Here is a 12646-nt window from a genome sequence, read left to right as displayed (position 1 = left end):
GGTCTTTTAAGCCCATTGTTGCACGTTGTTCTTTTGCAGATGGCCCCGCCTTTGGATCCCTATTTTCCCTCCTTTGGATCCCAATTGTGGTCGGTCTGTCAGCTTAACCAATATTCTAGCTTTTTTCCCCCTGTCACTTCCCCATATTAAATGATCAGTTTAACATGAGAAAATCATTTAGGAGAATTAGATATTAGTTATTATGACATTTGCGATGTCCTCCCCTCTTGTATTCTCTAGGAGAATAGCCATAGCTTTCATCGGTAGAGGAGGAAGGTGAAGAAGAAGGAGAAGAGGGTGACCTCTGTTCTTCCTTGGTTTCCTCTCTTCCTTTTTGGAGTGACAATGAGAAGGACTATGGGTAAGCCGTTTCCTCTTGGGAGGAGTTGGCAATCGTTTAGTCCACCTTCTTTGTGGAGTCACATCTTTGGAGGAATTTAGGGATTCCTTACTTTCTTGATCTTTGGATTTCTCCTCTCGTAAGGGAGAGAGTCTTCTTTTGGGGGTCTGATCAAGAGGCCTCCTAAGCTCTCTCTCCTCTTGGAGAGGAAAGGAAATCCCATAAGCACAAAGTTGTTGAGTAACTTTGGCTTGCAAAGCAGGGTTGCCCATAGCTTGTTGCAACCTAGTGACAAGAGAATAAACAAACATGGGGGCATCATCATTAGCACCTTCATGTGCAAAAGCAAATTTTTTATCAATGTTTATTCTACTCTCTTGGTTATTGTCAACCATGTTAATTAAACTTATGTGTTTACTTAGTGTATGCTTTAGTAGTTCAAAACCTTAGTTGCTACTCCTCTTAGCCATTTAAAATAGGCAATTAAGTATCTACACCCACGGCTCGAACTGGTTAATTATAGAGAGTAGTGGAGTGAGTCTAACATAGCGAAGTTTTCGAGGGATAGCTCCTTTCGGACTTCTTATGGCTAAATAATGGTAAGGCGGCCATAGGCAAGTCTAAAAAGACTCCATTATTAAGACCCAAGCTCCCGAGGTGTACACCATATCCCACATAGTGGGCTCAACAAAACCGATAATAGATCCCAATCCCACTTACCCTAATATAATTAATAAAATCAACCATTAATAGGCTACTTAAGGACCTCTCTTCTTAAGCAAGAAAAGAGAAACCAAATGCTGTGATACCAATGTAATGGGTATGCCTATGAACTTTGAGAGTAGCGAAATTACGAACTTAGATAAAGCACTTTTGTGAGATTATTTTGTGAGCATATTAGGTGAACTTAATTGATGGTAGCAACATAAACATGGTACTTAGTTAACTTGGCATGAACAATACTTTTGCAAGAGAGAGAGTTTAGAGAACATGACAATAGTTGAGGACCGGATGCATATGGAGCCGGTACCCCCTACAATAGGCATTTGTATGATAGTTTCTCCAATCAAGAGAGACTTGGTACAATACAATCTTTGTGTTCCTTGTGACCTAGGTGATGCAATGAAGATGGAAAGCTTAATGCATCACAAACATAACATAAACTTTGTAGAAACCATAAATTATCCCAAGCCTTAGTCCCAAGGCCTCAAACACCTTTGAAGGTGGACAGAGCTAGCGGGGAATGATGATAGGGAAGAGGAAGAAGAAACAATCAATAGGAGAAAGAAATAGTTCCTCACTTATAATCACTCTTCTTGCTAGCATATATGATAGCATAGTAATGAACATGGGGAAGATGGCAAGCTTAAGCATTGAAGCATGGCTCTTGGTTGGATTTGCATTCCATAGCCAAGAGTGTTGGTGTAGGCTCTCACTTCTCACAAGCTTGGAGAAGGAGGTGGAGTTCCTCAACTTTCACCAAGTGAGAATGAATCCACAAAATGAGTGTGTGTTTGTGGTGTATATCCCTCCAAAATCCCCCTTGCTTGCTTGGGGTGAGTTGTAGCTTTTACACATGTTTCAAGCTCTTTGGACCCCTCTCCCCCCTAGCCAATCACATGCAGCATGCATTCAAGTACATGGGTAGTCTTTGGACAAGTGTCCTCCTTACCCCTTATAGAGAGAGAGAGCCTGAAAATATCTAGATATTTGTTAGATGGAACTAGAAGCTCATTGGAGCCCTCTTTAGCCCAACCAATAGCATTCAAGCACACCATGTGGTTAAGCATAGGGAGAGTCTGACATGTGTCCCATGTGCCCTTTGGGTGAATGGAAGGTTAAGTCAAAGATTCCCCTAACTTTAGGACTTTCATACATAGGAAGCTTCTCAAGCACCTTCCTCATTAAGTTTGTAGTGCCTCTTTTTGACTCAAGCACCTTACCCCCCCATGCTTGGGAAGCTTCTCAAGCACCTTCCTCATTAAGTTTGTAGGGTCTCTTTTTGACTCAAGCACCTTACTCCCCATGCATGGGAAGCTTCTCAAGCACCTTCCTCATTAACTATTACAAGCACCTCAAGTACCTTAGTCATCAAGCATGACAAGCACCTCAAGAACCTTAGTCATCAAGCACGCACCTTAGTCATCAAGTACGACAAGCACCTCAAGCACTTTAGTCATCAAGCATGCACCTTAGTCATCAAGCACGACAAGCACCTCAAGCTTAGGATGGGTTCCCACCTCAAGCTCAGCCCTAGCTTGCCTAAGGTCAAAGGACTTTTAACACTAACCATTGGAGGTCTTTAATGAAGCTAACCCTAAGGTCTTTTAAGCTCCATTAGATGCACATTGCTCTTTAAAAGACTACTTACTTTTGGACCCCTATTGAGATGTAACCATCTCTCCTCTTGGTCCCCTACTGAGGTAAGTTTAGAAGCACTTATTTCACATTGCTCTTTGATAGACCATCTCCTTTTGGACCCCTAATGAGATGCAACCATCTCTCCTTTTGGTCCCGTGTTGAGATAGGTCTAGAAGTACATGTCTCTATTCTAACTCTTGTTCCCGTTTATTCTCCCACATTAAATGATCAGTTTAATATGAGAAAATCATTTGGTAAAGTTAAATATTATATTTTATTGAAACCTAATCGAAGGAATCTACATGAGCTACGAAGCTTTATGGGTATGTTTACATACTATAGACGCTTCATAGCAAAATTTTCTCAAAAAACAGGACCATTACATGACTTAACAAAGAAGAACGTTAAGTACTCATAGACTGCTAAAGGACAAAGTGCTTTTGACAAGCTCAAAGAGAAGCTTACCTCTGAACCAGTGCTTGTGCTTCCAAATCTCTCAAAGACATTTGAGGTCCAATGTGATGCTTGTGGTGATTGCCTTGGAGCAGTCTTGCTTCAAGAAGGGCATGCCATAGCATATACGAGCTGAAGGCTCAATACAGATGAATGAGTCTTGGGAATACATGAGAAATAGCTACTAGCTATTCTACATGCCTTAGACACATGGAAGCACTATCCATTGGGGACTCCTTTTATTTTGCGAACGGACCACCAAAGTCTCAAGTATTTCAGGACGCAAACCAAGCTTTCCAACAAACAAATGAGGTGGAAAAATTTTCTTTCGCAATTTAATTTTCATATTGCTCACATTACTGGTAAGCACAATCAAGTGGCCAATGCACTTTCACGACAACCAAGAGTCAATGCGATGTCTATAGAAACTCACAATGATCTATCTTCTATGATAGATGAGTATGCTATTGACCCTGACTTTAAAGACATAATGCTAGCCCTTGCATTGGGGAAAAAGGAATAACCAATCACTTTGCAGGATGGTTATCTTCTCCATGGAAACAGGCTATGTGTTACTCACTCCCTTCGTGAGAAAGTGAAGTATGAATCCCATGCACCTCCCTATGCAGGGCATAGAGGCATTCAACCTACCCTTCGAGGAGTAGAATCATACTTCATACATAACTTTCTCCCTTGGTGAGAAAGTTATGTATAAATCCCATGCACCTCCCTGCGCAGGACATAGAGGCATTTAACCTACCCCCTTCGAGGAGTAGAATCGTACTTCTATTGGCCTACCATGAAAGTAGACGTACAAGAGTATGTTTCAAAATGTGTGGTATGCCAAAAGACCAAGTATGATAGAGGGAAGCAACTTGGGTTACTCCAACCCTTGCCAATCCTTAATTCACCATGGGAGAGTATATGCATGGATTTTATCTTTGGATTACCTAAGTCTATCCATGGGAATACGCGAATATGAAAAATAGTCGACATGTTTATCAAGCAAGCACACTTTACTCATATCAAAAAGACTATTAAGGCACACCAAATGGCAACTCTCTTCATATCATAGATTTTCAAACACCATGGATTACCAACATCCATTGTGTCAGATAGAGATCCTAGAATGACCAATTTTGGAAAGGTCTCTTTGAAAATCTAGGTACAAGATTGAATTTCTCTTTGGCCTATCACCCCAAACGGATGGCCAAAGTGAGATAGCCAATCTTACGATTCTTGATCTACTAAAGACTTATGTGACAGAAGTAGATCAAAAATCACAATGGGAGAAGTACCTACCTCTTATAGACTATGCGTATAATAATAATGTCCATACTGCTATGGGAAAGGCACCTTTTGAGATCATAGAGGGAAGATCTAAAAGTCCCTTGCTACTTAAAGTACATGGGAAGATCTTCGTTGCTAATGAGTATAGCCGTGACCTACAAGAATCTTTCCAAAAGATTAAGGAGTCTATATCCATCTCTCAACAAAGGCAAAAGGCTGCTGCTGATAAGCACAGAAGGGCCTTAATGTTCAAAGAAAATGATTGGGTCTTAAGTTTCCCAAGACTCAATTGAGGCAAATAGCAGGCAAAAATCCTACCGGCCATCAAAAGTATTATGCTAAACTAGCAAAAAGATACTATGGTCCTTTTCAAATTTTGAAGCAAATCAATGACATGTATTATCAACTCAAGTTGCCTAACCATTGGATCATACACAATGCTTCTCATGTGAGCCTACTTAAGCCCTACAAAGGAGAGCCATCAAGTGAACCAATTATTGAAGACCCCCCAAAAATCAAAGACCAAGAAGAGGTGCTACAACCTGAATCTATCCTTCGGCAGCATGAGGACAAGGTACTATGACATGGTAACATTATCCAACGGTATCTTATTAAGTTAAAAAATTGTCCTTTGGAAGATGCTAGATGGATGCAAGGAATACAGGTTAAGGATAGTATAAACCTTGTCAATGCTTACAATGCTAAATTAGAGTAAGCAAATGTACATGTTTCATTTAAACGAACAACATTTTTGTCTTATAAGTCTAATTCTCTTGTTATTGTGCACACATTTAAGTAGTATGCATGCTTAGAATCATGTTTGTGATGACGACGTCTCTCAAAAACCAAGTAGAATTTGTCACTCTACTTTGGGAGAATGATATGGACTCAAGAGCAGACATGCTTACGTTAGCTAAGTCTCCCAAGCCCCAAATGGATTAGTCGTCCATCTTGGAATGATTTTGTAGGGTAAAAAGGGATCCTCTACCCGCTAAGAAATATCTACTAATGACTAAGGCTTTATCTCTTCTACCTCATAATCGAGGATGACTATGATCTCAAAAGAGAGGTAATTTCATAAAATCTAATGTCTAACCAACCCTAACTATTTTCTCAAATTAAATTGATCATTTAATGTGAGAGAATAAGTGGGAACAAGGGTTAGAATATAGACATGTGCTTATGGATCTATCTCAACACGGGGCCAAGGTTAAAGGGGTCCAAATGAGAGATGGCCTGTCAAAGAGCAAGATTTTTATGCCAAGAAGTGCCAGAAGAAATTGCCCATCTACTGGTAGGATAAAGCCTACTCCTTAGTCAGATTCCTACACTATTGCTAGTGCTATTGACAATTTGTATCAATAATTTTCTACAATTGCATTTTGTACAAAATATTTTGATATCAATGAAAATTAACTTTGACAATTACTTGTTTGATGCAAATGTTTCATCTTATTATAGTTTCCATTTTGTAAAGCTTTTTTGTGGTTGGATGAGAAAAGGTGTGCCAATGTCATACCCTCAATATTGTATGGTTTTTGTATGTTAAAAAAAATTCAATAAAGTGCTATCGTACCATAATCTTGGCATGCCCTTTCTTCATAACAACGTAAATAGCTCAAGCAAGTTGCCAAAATCACCCATCTACACTTACAATGGGCAATACATATAGAAATATGGGTAAGGATACATGCTCCTCTTCCTCACTTCCTATGAGCAAGAATAAGGAGAAGAAGAAAAAGAGAAAAGGGGGTGAGCAAAAGGCTATAAAGGAGGGAAAGTTAGAGGAGGAAGTAGAAGAGAATGTAGAGGCACACTTTGACCAGTTTTCATTATCTCAAATTTTACACCCTTTAGGTGTGGATCTAGAAGATGGCATGGATTTTTCTTTGGTGCTTGACGTGCTAATTTTAACAAAATTAGATGGGACTAAACATGCAAAGACATATCCAAGGGTTGCCATAATTGCAATGAAAACTAAAAGACTATACTGGTAGTTACACTTGACTTGGGGACAATGAAATTATAATAATGGAAGACTTTGAATAAATTTAATTTGCTAAATTTATTTTTATTTACTTAGTTTATAATCAAAATGTTTGATTTTACAAGGGGTTTATAGCTATACAAAATGTTTGGTTTTCAAAAATGTATATTGTAAGTTCCTTACAAAATGTTATGTGTTCTCTTTACAAAATGTTTCACCTCATATCTATTTTGAGTTTATCTACAACCTGCTGTAAAGTCTAGAAAGGAAGCTTAAGAATTGCCATAATGTGTGCCTTCTATGCTCTTTGAAGCATGTCGCTCTTTGAAAAAATCTTCTCTTCTTTGAAAGAAACTGAAGTGGAATCTTGTTATCAATTTCTTTCTTAAATGATAGTTTTTTAGGTGCATGCTTGTCTTCTGTCTCCTTGGTTTTCTCTTGACTCATCATGTAGCTCCTCCTTCGTTACCTCCTCTTTATGAACCTTCCTAGTAGCTACTTGGTCCTTCCCATTAATGACTTTCCCTCCCTGTATCATCAACCATAGTATAAGTGAAAAGAAGCATATATATTTAAAAGAATACTTCTTTCATATTCAGATTTAGAATATGGTGGACATCATCCAAATTTATTATCAGGGTAAATGTTGTCTGGCAAAGGGTGTCCCTCATGCACAAAAGTAGAGTACTCTTAGAATTCTTCAAGCAAGGTACTAAAACTAACAAGAGAGAGAGTGTTTTCTACCTTGCATGGATTTGCCACAACATCCCCCTGTCTCCCTCCTCAAGATCTTGCTTCCGCATTATCCAAGCCCCCCTTCCTTGCTGCACCTATCCATAGATGATCTAGGGTGCTGCCTCGACTGCATCGAGGGAAGGGGGGGGGGGGGGGGGGGAGAGAGAGAGAGAGAGAGAGAGAGAGAGAGAGAGAGAGAGAAAGAGAGAGAGACGTATCTGCCTCTACTCTCCACCCATAACCATTTCAAGGACTCTTCTTCTCTGTCTCCCTCTTGATGATCATGGTGCCTCCCTAGCTAGCCAAAGTTTTTCCACAACGCTTCTTTTCATGAGGTTACTGTGACTCAATTGTATTTCTTGAAGATTTTCCTCTCTCTCTCTCTCTCTCTCTCTCTCTCTCTCTCTCCCCCCCCCCCCCCCCATCAACACTCTGTTTAAACCTGATCATAAGATCTACCTTATCTAAGGGCAACCATTTGTATGACTGTGACTAATATAGCTGAGCCTCTTACAACACCCCCCACCCACCCCCCCCCCCCCCCCCCCCCCCCCCAACCCACCCACCAATGTCAGCTTACTTTGCATGGAGTCTTTTCTTCTCACCCTCTCAATGGTGGCATATTCTCTTTCTACCTATTGTTGGCGATTTTTCCTATGAGGCCCTATAGGCTACGTCTCTTTTCCATAATTTTCAAAAATGGTAGACACATTGCACTCATAGTCCGAACTAAAAGGACATGCTATTGGTTGAGAGTGGAGACAACATGGTAGCAAACCGATAGGGAATTTGTGACAACTAACAACCAACCTAGATGAGTCAAGGTTTAAACACCTCATGTTAAACACAAGCAGCATAATGGGATCTTTAAACTTGCATAACTCAGTGGAACTTGGGACATAAGAACACACCAAGGGTGGAAAAAGCAATGTAGCATTGAGACTTGCATTTGAATTTTGTGACCTTTGACCATCCACATGCCCAAGCTCCTGTAGAGTGGATGCAAAATTGCCACAATCACCTCCAAAAAAAGTAGGATAGGCCTAAGCTAAGAAATGTAGTTCTCTCTCTCTCTCTCTCTCTCTCTCTCTCTCTCTCTCTCTCTCTCTAAATGTAGACAGTCCTAAGATAAGAAAATCCGTATAGCACCATCGGAGGCGACCTTTTTTTTGGGACAAAATTCACAATAGTGAGTAGTATCATATTGATCAATTCAAAAAATATACATGAAAAGCCTTGCTTATCGTTCCGAGCCAAGCATCATCAAGAAACCCCCACAAGTAGTATTTTACGCAAAGTCTTTGCATCATTTTTTTCTACTAAAACTTTGACCTTGCTTTAAGCTTGATCCCACCCCACACTCGTGCTCAATAACCCTTGACACCTAATGAAGAAAAATGGCCCACAATTACTCCTTATAGTAGCTATGAACAATTAAAAGCTGACAATTTCAACCCTAGACACTGTGAGTAGTAACCCTGTTACCCATATTCATCAACCGACCAACCCTATCACCCGTTTCGTCAATTGAGTGATTCTCTTAAGGAACACCTAACCTAAGTAACTTTCTCTCAAGCAACTAAAGGCGGCAACCTATCTCATCAACATCTAAAGCCGTTGGCATCCTCTGCAGCTAATAGCTAAACTTATCAAGTCTTTCGCTAACCCATAAAATTCAACTAACTTAACCTTGAAAGAAAAGGAATATGGATTCTTCAACACCTAACGACACCCCTAACCTCAGCAACCCTTCTACCTCGATCAAAGGCCTACCCATAAAAAATAATCTCTTCATGAAAAACACCCTCTCACTAGACCACCTGACACTCAACCCATACAAAAATATCAACAACAAACTCGAACATCCTTTGGAGGAGTCCTTTGATTTCTCCCCCATGCCGAACTTAGAGTTGAAGACTCGCCTATTTTCCTAGACCTAGACCCCGGCAAAAAGCCCACCTCACCAAACCCCTATCCTCCCAAGAAGACTTTCAATATTTTTATCACCTTATTCAAAATCAAGCCCGCACCTTTTTCCCCTAATATGTCAAACCCTCCAACTTTCCAACAACCCTCAAGAAACTACCACACCCCCTCTTTAACCAAGGCCCTTCCCCACTCCCCAAGAAAACCCAAGGAGTTTGACATCATCAACCTCTCCCTTGTTGAATTTACAAAGCTAAACAAAGCCTCTTCCTACACCATCAGCTTTGGGTAAAGGGGCCAACTTTAGGCCACCTAAGCAGGCAAGCATGTAATGAAAGTGGAAAATGATTTATTTATTGCAGGTGATAGGTGGAAAAAGTTCAAAATATACAGAAGGAAATCACATTTATGTATATTTTATTATTCAAGTGCTCTTTATGAGCTATGACCATTTATGTTTGGCCAGCTAGTATGTATTCACTTTGAGCATTCAAAAAATCTATAAATAAAAATGTGCAAGAGGAAAATGCTCACTCTTGCACGGGGGGAGATTGCACCCAGTGTCTATGTACTTCTTCTCTCCTCACCCCTCTTCTCTCTTGTTATGCCGATGTAGCACTCCGTTTTAGGAGGTGCAGTTTCATGGGCACATGCTCTCTTGCTCTATCTCACTCTCTGTTTCTCTCTGTTTCCATATAGCTTCAATTATGTGTTGTGGGATTAACCAGGTATGCAAATGTGATGCTTTATATGTCGGAAAGTATGTTGTTTTTAGTATTTTACAGGGCCTTCTATGCTCTTATTTGTAGCAGTGATATCAAAGCCAACAAAAATCTCTTAGCAATATGGACATCATACCAACAAAGAGAATCATGACAACAATCATACCCCAAAGCTAAGCTTATTTATTTTTGTAATTCTATTAACAATAATTTTTTGGTCAAACTCATTGTTGTTGTTTTTTTCTTCTTAGTTTGATCATTATGTAGTTTAGTTAAGCAAGACCATCTTGATCCATGGATTACTTAGGTATTGTGAAGGATAATTTAATTAGGATCCTTTTTTTTTTGCTCACACACACCCACACTTGCGTGTTGTAGGGGTTGAACCATAGTGGGCACGCTTAGAGCCCCTTGCCTTAACCACTAGGATCCTAATTATAGTTAATAAGAGAATCACACTTTAGCAAATGTTATGCATGCAACCAATTGCATGCAAAGTGACGAAAGGAGAAGAATAAAGAGAAATGTAAAGGTAGTGGGATTATGTACAATTTTTAAGAAAAATTTAAAATAGGAGAAGAAGGATTAGGGATGACATATGTATGGAAAAATCACTCTTGACAAAAGACTAGTAGGGGAAGAAGAATAATAATTCATGCGGTTATTTTGTTTAAATTCTTATTCGTCTCTCCCTCTCGTAGTCGGAAGAAACACCTACAAGAGCGCTTATAATAGTGCAAGGGGAAAGGGAACATATTCAAAAGTCTTTAGAAAAAGCCATGGAATTGAAAAAGACCTATCGGCCTAATCTTGTGCTCAAAACCCCTCATTATTCTTGAGGTGTTTTCATAACTGCCCTTAGTGGGAATGAATCCCAGGCGTCCATTGATTATAGCTTGTAGATGTGGCATGCATAGACCTGGACGATGGCAAGGATAGCCCTTTCTTTTTGCATAGAACCACCTCAGGGGCCTGAGTATACGACTCAATTGAAAGAGACAGATTGACACAGTAGTGGTGCTACGCAGCAGTGATCACCATGTTGTTGCTACTAGCATGATGCATGCAGGTACTAACTGCCATGCTGCTATGAAGTTGTCATGATTGCACTTTGCTATCGTCTGATCTATACTGCACAGTGTAAGCAACTGCTCCAAAAGCAATAGAATGCAACATCCACCATTTCCTTAGCATGCAAAGGGCGTTAACAAGCACCCAATCAGTACTAATGGCACCAACCGGCTAAGAAAAAAAACTCCCCACTACTCTCTCTCTCTCTCTCTCTCTCTCTCTCTCTCTCTCTCTCTAATGCCTTCACATGTAGACATTGTTTTGTTTTAGTGCTCTACAACCACCACCACCCACATGCCAACTACTCACCTTGTCTTTTTTTCGTTTCCACTTTCTCCTCCACTAGTTGCCATGCAATGTTTGTGGATGGCAGTAGACAACCCGTTTCTCTCTCTCTCTCTCTCTCTCTCTCTCTCTCTCACACACACACACACACACACACACACACACACACACACACACACAACCATCTACAACCACGTGCACTGGCTGCATCACTTTAACAAGAGACTCTCTCTCTCTCTCTCTCTCCCCCCCCCCCCCCCCATGAGAAAACAATCCTAAACTGCAGATTCACCTTGCCCTCTATCTCCTTGTGTCATCCGGTTTGCACACACCTGAGTACCTGAGTGTGGTCAAGACTCAACACACACCTCATTCTTGAGGATTTTCTTTGGTTGCATGGCACTACAAGCTCATACGTCTTTCCAAGGATGGCAGAAGAACTGTGGGCTCTTGCAGTAAGCACTTTCAATAGTGAGAGTGGGCAAGCTAAAGATACGGGTTTCCAGAGAAAGATGCTTGCAGTCTTTTTCTCGGGAGGTGGCCCAAAAAAACCCGATACTCCTGTTTGGGCTTCTATAATGATAGAAGCAAGTTTCAGTGAGATATATAGAGGAGGTTGACTTGTAGAGTCCTCTTATCTCACTTGCAAGCTTTCAATTAAGCGAAGTTTTGCAAGGGCTTTACCTCCATCTTGCAACTTCCGCTACTACTTTTCAAACATTTTGGAGAGACAAATTGTGCCATACTCACATTTGTTTGGTCACTTGGTGCCTTTATTGGCCTCAATCATAAATGGCAACAACATATGTCTCTTTGTATTGGTTGGAATAGCTCTCAATATTTTTGGCTGCTTCAACCTTGCATATCCCTGAAAAGATTTCTTCACAAACATTGTCCCACAAATCCAACAACATTGTCATACGAAAAATTGTCCCACAAATCCAACAACAGCTATCATAGAAGCATATTTGACAAAATTGAAAAATGTATTTTCGAGAAGGTGACTGAGTTGGGAATGGGTGGCTTAACTACAATGACTACCCTATGTCATAATTGACAACATTTAAAGTGGAGATCTTTCAAACCAATTACAGCAGCACACGCGACCAGGTTTGACCAATTTGTTTTGTCTCTCGCACCTATCATTTTTCTCTCTTACACACATGGACATACACTTGGTCCCCTTGGGACTCCCCTGTAGGTGGAACTTTCTTCCCCTCCACTTCTATAACCTTTGGAGATTTGTATAATTACCGACCCTCAAATAATTTCTCTCTTTTTCTCATGCAATGATCATCCACTCTTACGACAAGTTCCACTCCAATGATGAACACGTGTATACGTGCACGCACATGCGCGCGCGCACACACACACACACACACACACACACACACACACACACACACACACACACACACACACACACACACACAAAAGGAAAGAGTGTTTGTCAAGAACATCAAAGAGGATGGCGTT

The sequence above is a fragment of the Adiantum capillus-veneris genome, chromosome 8 (genome assembly GCF_014529385.1).
Source record: "Adiantum capillus-veneris isolate H3 chromosome 8, ASM1452938v2, whole genome shotgun sequence".
NCBI classification, from domain to species: domain Eukaryota; kingdom Viridiplantae; phylum Streptophyta; class Polypodiopsida; order Polypodiales; family Pteridaceae; genus Adiantum; species Adiantum capillus-veneris.
Note: the sequence above shows the minus strand (reverse complement) of the source record.